General features: G+C 33.0%; 1 long non-coding RNA gene across 1 annotated transcript; it reads right to left on the bottom strand.

Annotated features, from left to right (window-relative positions):
- Positions 1-2,410: 2,410 nt before the first annotated feature.
- LOC119083427 lies at positions 2,411-12,658 on the bottom strand. Its single transcript, XR_005088858.1, has 3 exons — positions 12,468-12,658; positions 7,582-7,585; positions 2,411-2,421 (listed from the first exon to the last, which is right to left on the bottom strand). It is a non-coding gene; the product is annotated as an uncharacterized LOC119083427 (long non-coding RNA).
- Between the last annotated feature and the right edge of the window lie 1,036 nt (positions 12,659-13,694).

Genomic DNA, 13,694 nt, shown 5'->3' with positions numbered 1-13,694 from the left:
AATTAACATAAGTGTTTTTTTTTTTTTTTATAATACAATTTTCCACTGAAGATACTTATACTTTTTTCAACCAAAATTAAAATAATCTCGTCGATGTATTCCGACTCGATTTCCAAAATTCCTGCCAGAACACTTTGCAAGAAGAATGTATTTTACTCACTCTTTTCAATACTCTTACTAACTTTCTTCCAAACGAATTGTATATAATGAATCTACGAATTAAAGCCAAGATACCAACGTGAAATTCTGAAAAAAAAAAAAAGTTAAAATTTAGGCAGGAAAAATCGAAAATTTTCGGAAGGACCAACACCCGATTTTTTTTCACACGAATTTAGCCTTTATGTCATATAGCTATTTTTAGACTTTGAGTCTTCCACACAGCTGTTCAGGCACGACCGCATTACCACTACAACACGGACAATAGTTCATCTTAAGCGATATATCGATTACCGCATCTTTAGGGCATGTCTACACTAACGAACCACACTAAGTAAGGGCTACATGCAAAACTGTCTAAAACTCAACCGTCATCCTTTGCGGATAATAACGAATCCTCTTTACGTACTCGCAAGCGGTACCGATAAACTAACCGAGAACAAACTCTACAAATACCTCGTTCTCCCGACTGGGACGTAAATTTTTTTTTTTCTACAAACTCAGAGCCATTAATAATTTAAAATTATTTCTATTTCCTGTTAAAACGAATTATTTTATGATAACAAAACAATTGTTAAAACTGTTTTGAAACAGCACCCCCAAAAAAATTACAATATAGAATTAACATACCTTTGCAAGCTTGAATTGAACGATCAAAAAGACTTATGCGTGCTTTACGGAAGAAGAAATTTCTATGTTTTATAAATTTTCACGGGCATTGTCGACCCATTGGAGCCATTAAAATCTCTTTCAAATGATGAGTTCATGTACTTAATGGATTCGGTTGATCTTCGGCAAAATTCTTGAAATTTTAGTTGTTATCGATTCAATGAATTCGGTTATTGTTCAATCTTGGTGAGTGCTTGAAGTGAACTCGTTCGAAAATATAAGGGAACATTTAACATCATTTGAGATCTTGTTTTGTTGTGTTTGGAATTTGTTTTTTGTGAATGTTCGCGCAACTTTGCCAAACAGGAGCCCCGTAAAGTATCAGTGACCTGAATACAACTTTGAATAGAACATTTTAGTTTTCGTAAAAAGCTTGGATTTTCTGTTTATGAATGGGTAGAAAATTCGTATGTATTTGTGTGTTTTTTCGATAACGTTAGTAATGTGATTGGTGAATAACAGTTTCTTGTCTAAATAATACCGAGGTACTTAACTTGTGTAACCAATCTATCTTAGTACCATTCATATTTAGCTTTCGATTTGGTAGGAATTGTGGTTTTCTTCTTCGGGTGAAAAATATGGATTGCGATTTCTCAGCGTTAATCTTTAGTCTCCAATTAGTGAAATACGAATGAATCATGTTCAATGCGTGTTGCAGTCGTGATTGTTTAGTGTACGGTTAGTTGAAGATGTTAAAATCGCGAGGTCATCTGCGAAAAATGCAATAATGATGTTAGCAATTTCCGGAAAGTCGCTCAAGCTGTAAAGTTTAGGAGAGAGCCGTGATCCTTGAGGTACTCCAGCACATACATTCATCGAATTGGAGATCGAACGTTCACTCTAACTTTGAAACTTCTGTTGGCAAGAAAAGATTGAATAATTTTAATTAGATAAATTGGAATTTCAATTTGATCAATTTGTGTAGTAAACCATCATGCCAAACAGTGTCGAATGCTTTTTCCCCATCGAATAGTACCATTCCTGTAGACATTTTCTTTCCGAATGCATTTTTACGTGGTGAGCAATTCGAAAAGTTTGTTGAACTGCTGAGTGAAACTCTCTGAACCCAAATTGATGATTTGGAATGATATTGTGTGAGTTGATGTGGGTGTCCATTCGATTCAGCAAAATTTTTTCGAAAATTTTACTGATTGTGCTGAGTAGAGTAAGGCTCGGAACAGGTCAGGTTCAGGTCAGGTCAGGTCATGAGAAAAATACCTGAGGGAATCAGGTCAGGTTCAGGTAATTTCCAAACCTGACCTGACCTTAACCTGACCTAACATGAAAAATACCTGATCTGACCTGATTTGACCTGAATTTGATAAAAGAAAGAATATTATGGGCGTTTTCAGCTTAGATCTGAGTCAGGAAGCATTGTTTTGAAGAGAATACCAAACGATCTGATTAGCCAATATATTGTTATTGTTTTCTTCGTGATTTATTGAAGAAATAAGTCGAACATTTTAAACGGTAGAAATCATAAATATAAAAAACAATAATTCAGTATTTTCGAAGAGGAACAAAATTTAAGAGTGCTCACCCTTGGCAATTTCTAGTCTACATTTCTGCGCAAAAATATTCGTTTTTTGATAATTTCTCTGAACCAAAATCTTTTTTTGAAAAAGCACAACCATTAAAGCATGCAAAATCAGTTACTTTTAAAGAAAAATTGGTTTGTGGTTGATAACTTATCCCACTTGGCGAAACCTTTGCAAAATGTTTAAATAGACATTTTCAAAGGTTTCTCCAAGTGGGATAAGTTATTAACCACAAACCAACTTTTTTTAAAGGTAACACATTTTTGCATGCTTTAATAGTGTTCCTTGTTCAAAAAAAGATTTCGCTTCAGAGAAATCATCAAAAAACGAATATTTTTGCGCAGAAATGTAGGCTAGAAATATGCCAAGGGGTGATCGCTCTTAAGGTTTGTACAACGATTTAACGCACATAACCGCGTGTTTAGTTTGTGTGTGAGAGAGCATCTGGTGGGTGAAATAACGTCAACAGCTCCAAACAGTTCAACACAGGCCGATCCGGACTGAACCGCGAAAAAATCGCGGGCTATACTTGGCAAAGTGGGGAAAATGTTCCAGAATAGGAATTCCAGTAGTCCAAAACATTAATGTCGTTGATCTTCAAGGACCAATTTACATGACGCTTGTCAGAACAAAACAATGAAATATTGAGGCATATCATTTGACTGTAAAAATAAATCATTTAGGTGGATGTATTGTAGTAATTGAGTAGACTTGCCTCTTAAAGTACCCGAAACCAACATCAGGCTCGTGTTTAAAATAGCCTTCATTGCTTGACTGTTTTTCAAAATGTTTTTTTTTCGTTTTAATTAATAAATACTTAGCAGAACAGAACTTTTATATAATTTTGCCAAAATTTATAAAATTATCAGAAATGTAAAAAAATGGAAAAAAAAAATCAGGTCAGGTCAGGTTTTTTCAGGTCAGGTCGAAACAGGTTAAAGATCACTTCAGGTCAGGTCAGGTCAGGTAATTAAATTTCAGGTCAGGTCAGGTTAACAGATAATGCAGGTCAGGTTTCAGGTTGACCTGACCTGTTCCGAGCCTTAGAGTAGAGAAATCGGTCGATATGAAATTGGTTTAGTAAGATCTTTGTTCGATTCGGTATTGCAGATACTAATGCACTTTTCCATTCGTTCGGAAAGTAAGACAGAAGCATGCATGCATTGAATATGTAAGTGAGGTATACAATGCCTTTCATCGGAAGTTGCTTCAACAGTACATTCGGAATTTCATCTGGACCAGGCGCTTTATTCTTCTTCATTCCTTTGATGGTATGTTTGATTTCTGTTGGTTTTGTTAAAAACGTTAGATCGTTTGAAGTTATTCGATAGTTATTGAGATATTCGATACTATTTGCAACTTCGTATCAATGGTTTGGTTTCTGTAATCTTTGGTTATTTCATGGGCTTTCACGAACTGGGTGGATAGTGGCATTCGCTTTTTCAACATCAGTCAGGAGAATTTGATCATTTACTTTTAAAGGCGGTGTATGTTTTATCCGGTTTTTGATAATTTTTGCTGTTTTCCATAGTTTATTCGTACCGTCCCGCACATTAATATTCTTCAGCATCAAATTCCATCTATTATTTCTGAGCCAATCGATATCTGTTTTAATATTATTGTTAAGACGATTGATAATAGATTTAGTGATTGGTTGATGGAAACGATTCCAATGTCGACCCAATGTTCGCCTGAATTGAATTTTAAGTTTCAATTCGTCAGGAAATATTACTTTTGAATAATGTGGTTGTACAAGTGGAACGGACAATTCCTTGGCTTCCTTAATAGCAGATGTTAAATTATCAATCATTGCATCAATTTGATCAGTTGATGTTATTTGGTCAAGTGAAAACTTTGATGTGTCGATGCGTTGTTTTATAATTTGTTGAAATCGATTCCAATTAGCGTTTTTGTAACACGGGATGAAGTGAGATGGGGACTTTCTAATACTTTCACATTGAAGTTCAAACTCAATTGGTTGATGATCCGAAAATAGGCCAGGAGTAGCTACGATTGGTTGTGTGATGTCATGTTTGCCATTCGTAAGCACAACATCGATTGTTGAAGGTGAACATCTTCGTTGCGTGGGATAATGCGTTGGTTCGGGTGGATGCTGAATTGTAAATTGTCCATTAGATAACAGATCGTATACTATAGTTCCTGCACGGTTTCCACGGATGCAATTCCAAAATCGATGCTTTGCATTAAGATCACCACAAACAAAATAGCTGTCATTGGATTTCGTTAGAAGTTGAATGTCGTGCTTGAAGTCGATCATTGCTTCACGGCTCAAATCAGTACCCGGAAAATACGCTGATATTATTTTGATTGGTCCAGTTTTCGTTTCTATAGCGATTCCTATGCAATCAATAATCCGTGTGTTGAAGCTGGGTAAAATTGAGTGTTGAATTGTGTTCCGAATTATAATTGCAACCCCACCGCCGGTTTGATCTAGTCTGTCTAATCTGTAACACTTTATAATTTGCATGTGAGAATGAATGTTGTGGTTTAAGAAAAGTTTCTTGAAATAACGCTATGTCAATTCCGTTCTTAAAGAGATAATCGAATATTTCGAGGATTTTCTTTTGTACACTGTGTGCATTCCAATATAGAATTTTCAATTTAGTATTACGGTTTGTCGACATGATGGCTGCAGGTATTTCATCACTAGTTCACCTAGAGTTTCTAATTGTTCGAACTTTGTACGACATCGCTGGATACTGTAAATCATTTCCTTGTAAATGGACATGAGTTCTTTAGGTGAGAACAAATCATTCCTTTGAGAAAATGTGTTATTTCCGGGAAGATCAAATGTAGATTCCTTGAAGTGTGTCGACCATGAATTTTGATTCCGCTGATTCGGTTTAAAATTTCTATTATCATTAAGTGGCGGAAACTCTTGGTTGTTATTCGTCGGTACACGTTGATTGATCTTGATGAATTTCTGATTGTGTGTTCGATTCGTGGATATATTTTGCTTCAATTGTACATACTTTATGCGACAAGGGCATTGCGAGTAATTTGCTGTGTGATTACCCTTACAGTTTGCACATTGAAGAAGACGTTTGTTGTCAATATCAACATTTACATTGCAAAGTTTCGTCACGTGATCACCACCGCATTTAACACATTTAGGAGACAATCTGCAATTTCTTGATCCATGGCCATACAATTGACAATTTTGACACTGCGTTACAGTTGAACTTTGTTTATAGTATTCCCATCGTACTACAACGTGATTGATGGATTGTACTTTCTTAAGTTCATTCATCTTCACAGATCCCTTTTCAAAATAAATCAGGTAATTACACTGATCGGAAAATCGCTTGTTTTTTAATGTCATTATCTTAATTTCGGTACATTGAACACCAGACTCAGTAAGATGTTCCTTTAGGATGTTAACATCCATTAGATACAAGCCTTTTAATACAACTTTGACTGGTTTAGAATTTGGCAAGTCATGGGTATAAAAGAAAATCTTTTCTTCATCCATTGCTTTCGTCATTGACCTAAATCGTTCAGAAGTTGCTAAGTTTAAACGGATCCCAATGGACATGAACTTCAATGAGTAATCTCCGATCGCAAATTTAGTTAATAATTTTATGACTGTGTCATGATAGTTTTTACCGTACACAATTGGTGGAACTCTTTCGCGTTTGGGCTTGTCGGAATCGTTGACATCGATCTCAATTTCATTTAGCGGACCAAATCGATTTTGAAGCAATAATTCATTTGAAGCATAATTAGTGTTTTTGTTTTTCATATTAAGGTTCGTGGGCGTCGGATCAATTTTTAATTGTTTCTTCATCGGTGTGCCAAAATGGTTTTCTGCATCACGTTCATTCTTTGGACATGAATCTTTCGAATATCGTCTTTTAATATTCAATTTTAAATGGGTAGAACCCGAATGGATACTTTTGTTTTGAATTTTGTTGGTCTTATTTGATGTTTTTGACTTAATTTTGATCGTTTTTTATTTTTCAACTGGTGGTCCTTTTGTGCGTGAAAATTTAAAAAACATAGAAATTTCTTCTGTAAACACGAAAGTCTTTTTGTTTTGCCTTCTGCTAAAACCGCATTCTTACACATTGGTACAGTCTTAGAGTAGAAGTAATTCTCCTGAGCTCGGAGAAATGTAATAGAAACAAGCTCGTTGAGTTGATGTTAATAACTGTCTTTATTCAATCAAACTTTACAGTATTTATACTATATCTAAACAAAGAACTTATTGTTATAATTATGATCACTTATAATTATCGTGGGAAGTATGTCAAATACTTGTGTTATAAACATGCAAGTGACATGTTTATAAACATTTAAATTTATTGAATCCGTTAATGAGAATTATAACGAATTTCTAGGAATCAAATTCATAAATAAACAAAAACCGAAAGATTTCGTTTATTCCAAGAAAAATCATAATTTTCCATTGAATCTGTTATGCATAATTCACATTATGCATGCATCTTCACCTGGATATATAAAATCATTAATGCATTGCGCATGCGCGATCATGAAGATGGCGCGCATATAGTAATTATTATATGCGATTCGATTGCATTAAAGATTCCATACAATTATCATGTGCAAGCATTAACATACTCCCGACCGTAGAACTCCTTAATTCTACCTAATCTTTGCATGTACGTTATAGTATACAACCTGTCACACAATGTTTATGCAGTATAATACAATAATTAGTCTTCATATGCATTGCTTGACGATACATACTATACTATTACACATAATCGCTCGCATGCCCGCGACATTGGTAATGGATCTATATGATGATCATATAGAAGCATTAACATACTCCCGGACATTGAACTATTAAGTTCAATACTAAAAATGTTTAAATTCAAGTTACAATCAATCAATCAAATTCATACAATTAAACATAATAATTTCAAAACTGATCTTCTCTTTTGCATCCTAAATGATTCAATGTGAAACGCTTTCTAAATTTCGAAGTAAGTTTAATAGTTTAGTTTAATTATTTAAAATAAATATGTCACATTATCAAATTAGATCTCAAAGGACCTTTTAATGCCAAATCAATTAAGTCACTTTGAATCGTTTAGTTCGCTTTATACTAAATTATTTTTTACAAAATCATATTCCCAAATATCATTACAATAATCTTCAATAATGTCTAAATTACATTATCATTATGTAAATGATTCAATATTCATCAACGTAATATTCTTTGAGCACTCACAATTCTTATTAACAGGTTTATAAATGTAGATAATAATTAAACATTCAGTGATCTTTGACATTAAATCAATTATTCTTTGCAATTATTCAAATTATTAATCTAACTGATCACTTTAATTTTTTAAAGTCCAGTAGCTTATTTTCCCAAGAAATAGATTATTGTGTAATTTTTTGTTCTTTGCTATGGCTAACTTCACAATGTTTTTTGCTGTATATAATTTCTAATAATTCCATAAATTTTACAATTATATAAACATGGCTTTTACTTACTAAAAGTTCAATAATTCCGTTTGTAATTTCATATACGTTTTATATTTAAATGAAAACAAATTACTTTATCTAATAATTTATTTATTCCATTCATTCGGTCACATAAAATTATCCGAACAAACGTTTCACTGGATCTGAACAAGCAAAACAACATCTACAAGTTGAACTCTTGTGATACCAGCAACACATCCCATAAAATATCTAATAATATATTTTATCTTTAATCTTTGGCGTCAAATTCTTTTTCTTTTTAACATTTCAATAATGCAAATAAAATACTTTTAATTCTACTTTTGTCTGTATGTAATATTCTAATTCCTGTACGTTATGAAATATTTTAACATTTTAACATTTTATTTTTCAATCAATATTTTGAATATGATCCCTTATGGTCATTCATTTGTTACATAGAAACTTCAAAACCGTTCTCTATTGTCACTACGTTTTCACCTCCTAGTTTAGGATTTAATAATTGTCAACAAACTCTATTCTGCGTTATTTCATTTAATTTATTTAATTATTTCAAAAGTGCTATAGGTATATGCTCTGTCTTTAAACTTGCTATAGGCAAGGTATACTCCCGGACAAAATTATATATTCAAGATTTAATTTTTCAACTGTTTTATGTTTTACGCAGAATTAAGAACCAATTGTTCTTTTTTGTTAGTCATGATTTTCTAGTATTTTTTATCATCTTTATTTTAAGAACCAATTGTCCTTTTTAATATCAAAATTATTTAGGCTACCCTGGCTTTTCGTTATGTTCATATTCTTTTTTTTTTTTTTACAATGTTACTATAATATTACTGTGCGGACAACTTATCTGAATACAAATTTTTAATTCAAATAACTGGTTGAACCGCTTATTGCACAAACAGATTCAAGAATTGACTATCTTATTTATATTTTCTTTTTAACTTGATTTTAATTCACATACCTTCTACATTTGCTGAAGTAATACCAATGACGGGTGCTATATTATCATCTAATTACTAACAGAAGGTATTATTACATTTGAAAGATTTCCATCAAAATTCTGAATCTAACAAACGCCTGATAATAATTCCTGCTGAAATTTTGCCTAAAATTTGAATTTCAAGTGAACGATTTAATAACCAAGTAAACGGAAAACTACATTCCAACGCTTCCTTGTATTAAAATGACGCTGCGTTAAAAAGTATTATGCACTTTCCATTTTGAATTTCGACTGCACTTACGGCGTTAATACTTTTATACTTTCCCCACCTGATCCAACACTGTATTTCAAACACAATACCGATTATCATTATCTCAATATCGATTTCATTTCACTATTTACTTTAAACTTAATCCGAAACCATCATCCGAAAAACAGAAAACATAAAATTAAACATAACTTTTAAAAATTTATTTGATCCCTTTATCAAAAAATGATTATTGAACCCTCTATTTGAATAGCACAAAATATTATTAAAGATCATGTATCATTACTCTAGTTTATGATTCAAAACCTTCTTTTTCAACAAAAGAAATATTTTTTCAATCTCAAATAAATTATCCGATTTCATAAAAACGAACATAATACTCAATGAATTTTAAAAATCAAAATCAATAACTCGACATTATACTCATGTGGAATCAGTTGAGGTCCCTTCAATTTCGCAACTCACGTCACTAAAATACTTGACAATAATCATTCAAATTAGAATATGTTTCACAAAAAAAAAATTAAAATATGTCTTTTGACGACCATTATTCTAACGAATTAATAACACAATTGATTAATTAGTCAATTCTGAACCTCGTCTGCAATATTTGTTTATTTTCACGAAAGAAAGCTCCACAAACAACAAATACCTTTCAGTTATGGTTGATCGATAACTGTAAGTGTCTCCCGGACATTAAAACTTTACAAATTTCTAAGTTTTAATCAATTCTTTTAAAATATGTGTGATCATTGAATATGAACATACAATTGCCGAATTTTTGTTTTCTATTAAATTCATTTGCCTCATCAATCGTAAGTCTCAGCGTTTTGATTAATTATTAAAATATTTTAAATAACAAAACAACTTACAAATTTCCGCACCATTGTGCGGTTTACCGTTTTTCAAATGATGTATTTGGTATGATGACGATTCTGTTGGATGAACGTTCCAAACTCCTGCTTAGGGTGAACCTTCGTTACCGCGCCACAATTTTGATCTCCAACTCAAACTGGCGCCACTCTATGTACGGTCCCATTACCTCATTTCATTTATTTTCTTTGCTGAATTCATTATTTTACTTTTGTTTTTCGATTATATTATTCACTTTCTGATGAAATTTTCACTCATTACGATGCACTGATGATGCTTTACGTGTGTTTTTAGTAAGGCAATCTTAATTGCTACTTATCAACAATAGTTTTACTTTTCTATTTATTCCATCACAGATTATTAATATTTCTGAATTCTTTCAATATCTCACTGGTCTCGTCTCACACATCACATATGCGTAATAACTTTATCAATTATAATTGTTACCAATCTTGTTCCGAAGACCCTCTTTTTTATATTGATTCAATGCGTCCTTGTACTTGATTCCTCATGAATCCAGTATTATATTTATTGCAAGTAACATTCTCATTTTCATCGAATCTCTCGAATTCAATGCAACTCATAGTGCAGATTAAGGATAAGTAATTTGCGTCCAAATTACTTATTTCCCGTTCAACAATTTGCGTCCAAACTGCTGCTCGGTTTCAATCTGCTGAGAAGCATGTTATCACTCAAAAGGCTCGGTTCCCATGACACTGTTACTACAACAAATTTTCTATCACTTTTTGATATAATTTAGTGCCCAAATGCACTTTCACAAATTGTTTTATTAATTGACTGCTCCCTCCTTTTTTATGGATTTCATTGCAAGATCAATTTCTACTTAAGTCATTTTGTTTATTAAATTGCACTTTTCACATTTTCTAAGTTCCGTGAAGATCAAAAATCTCCTTTCGCAACTCTCAATGTTATTGAATTTATTTTTTCACTAAGCTGTCAGCTCCACCCCCTTTAGGTTTCAATGCACAAACAACTTTTAAATTCATTAAGCTGTCAGCTCCACCCCCTTTAAGTTTCAATGCACAAACAACTTTGAGTTTTCATTTTTATTTTTATGTGTTAAGTAGTCAGCTCCACTTCCTTTAGGTTTCATTGCACAAATAGTTTAAGTTTTTATTTTTATGTATTAAGCCGTCAGGTCCACCTCGTTTAGGTTTCAATGCACAAACAACTTTAAATTTTAAGTTTATTTTTATACTTATATAAGTTTGCACTATTGTCCATTATGACTACCGATCCTCATTTGCTGTTTCGGTATCGCCTGGATCTCTGCCATTTTTAACCATTGATGGCCTTATGTTTTGTTTAGTTTGAAAAACTTGCGCACTACGTAGGTTTATCATTATTTGAAGAACTGCGAATCCACATTCGATACGCTCCAATGCATCGCCAGTCTTTCTTTTAGTAGTCACCTATCGGACTACTTCAGTTTATGTATTTTCTGGTTATCAAACACGTTGTCTGCTCCACTTTTCACAACTGAGTGTCCAGCTCAACGTTTAATCCTTTGTACAGCTGCAACTTCCACCTTCCACGGCTTCCATTCACGAACAGCTCTTCCTTTGGACTGCGTTTTAACCATTTTTCTCTTTGAGATATCGTGTCTGCTATCCAAAAATCTCACCAATTTCTTTGCTATGATACTTTTGGGTGGATATCCTACACACTTTTTTGGTTGCTTTGCCAATCAATTGCCTTCCAAAATCACGGTTATTTTCAGGCTCATACTTCGGAAATTCCCGATCTGCAGTCGTAGAATTTCTATAGAGTTGCTTGTGTTCTGCCAACTCTGCAGTTTTTTAATATTAATACTCAATTAGTATTTGGGATATCCGCGCATAAAGTCGCCTAATGGACTTATTTTTGTGTTACACTTAACACCATTTGGCCTATTATATAGCCTGGAACAATTCCTTCTGAACTGTTTTAATGAAAGTCGCCTAATGGACTTCTTTTTGTGTTACACTTAACACCATTTGGCCTATTATATAGCCTGGAACAATTCCTTCTGAATTGTTTTAATGAAAGTCGCCTAATGGACTTTTGTATCCACTGCACTTTTTTTGTTTTTTGTTAATGAAGTCCAGATTTGGATTTTGCTGTTTTCAGTTACTTTGTGTAACTGCCTTAAAGCTGCGATTTTTAATTTTACCAAGTCCAAATACTTGGATTTTGCTCCTTTCGGTTACTCTGTGTAACTGCCTTAGAGTTGTGACTTTTTTAATGAAGTCTGGATTGGATTTTGCTCCCTTCGGTTACCCTGTGTAACTGCCTTAGAGCTGCTATTTTTGTATTTAACCAAGTCCAAATACTTGGATGTTGCTCTTTTCGGTTGCCCTTTGCAACTGCCTTAGAGCTGTGACTTTCCGCTGCCAACCAATTCCGAATATTTTCCTCTGCTCCTCTCACTGGTTCCTTATAACTGCCTTAGAGGTGAGGTTTTAAGGTTGCCAACCAAGTCCAAACGCTTAAAGAATTCCTTCAGGGCTGCTTCACTTAATGTCCATAATGCACGACCAATGTTTTGACAAGTTAACACGACATTCACTACACTACTACTGCCCTAAGACCGTTGTTCAATGATGATATCTTTTACAAAAAGACATCACGTCGGGGTCACCATTATGTTTTGCCTTCTGCTAAAACCGCATTCTTACACATTGGTACAGTCTTAGAGTAGAAGTAATTCTCCTGAGCTCGGAGAAATGTAATAGAAACAAGCTCGTTGAGTTGATGTTAATAACTATCTTTATTCAATCAAACTTTACAGTATTTATACTATATCTAAACAAAGAACTTATTGTTATAATTATGATCACTTATAATTATCGTGGGAAGTATGTCAAATACTTGTGTTATAAACATGCAAGTGACATGTTTATAAACATTTAAATTTATTGAATCCGTTAATGAGAATTATAACGAATTTCTAGGAATCAAATTCATAAATAAACAAAAACCGAAAGATTTCGTTATTCCAAGAAAAATCATAATTTTCCATTGAATCTGTTATGCATAATTCACATTATGCATGCATCTTCACCTGGATATATAAAATCATTAATGCATTGCGCATGCGCGATCATGAAGATGGCGCGCATATAGTAATTATTATATGCGATTCGATTGCATTAAAGATTCCATACAATTATCATGTGCAAGCATTAACATACTCCGACCGTAGAACTCCTTAATTCTACCTAATCTTTGCATGTACGTTATAGTATACAACCTGTCACACAATGTTTATGCAGTATAATACAATAATTAGTCTTCATATGCATTGCTTGACGATACATACTATACTATTACACATAATCGCTCGCATGCCCGCGACATTGGTAATGGATCTATATGATGATCATATAGAAGCATTAACACTTTTTGTTGTTCAATTCAAGCTGAAATGGTATGTAATTCTATATTGTAATTGTTTTTGTGTTTCAAAACAGTTTAACAATTGTTTTGTCATAAAATAATTCGTTTTAACAGAAATAGAAATAATTTTAATATTATTATGGCTCTGATTTGTAGAAAAAAAAAAATTACGTCCATCCGAGAACGATATTGTAATTGTTCTCGTTATATCGTACCCTTGCATATAAAAATTCGTATATCCGCAAGATGACGGTTGATTTTAGACAGTTTTGCATGTAGCCCTTACTTAGTGTGTCGTTAGTTGTAGACATTGCCTAAAATCGTAATCGATAATCGCTAAATAACTATTTGTGTTTAGTGTTAATGCGTCTGCCTGAGACACTGAAAC

This window comes from Bradysia coprophila, unplaced genomic scaffold (assembly GCF_014529535.1).
Source record: "Bradysia coprophila strain Holo2 unplaced genomic scaffold, BU_Bcop_v1 contig_64, whole genome shotgun sequence".
Taxonomy (NCBI): Eukaryota; Metazoa; Arthropoda; class Insecta; order Diptera; family Sciaridae; genus Bradysia; species Bradysia coprophila.
Note: the sequence above shows the minus strand (reverse complement) of the source record. Positions and strands in the feature narration are given on the sequence as shown.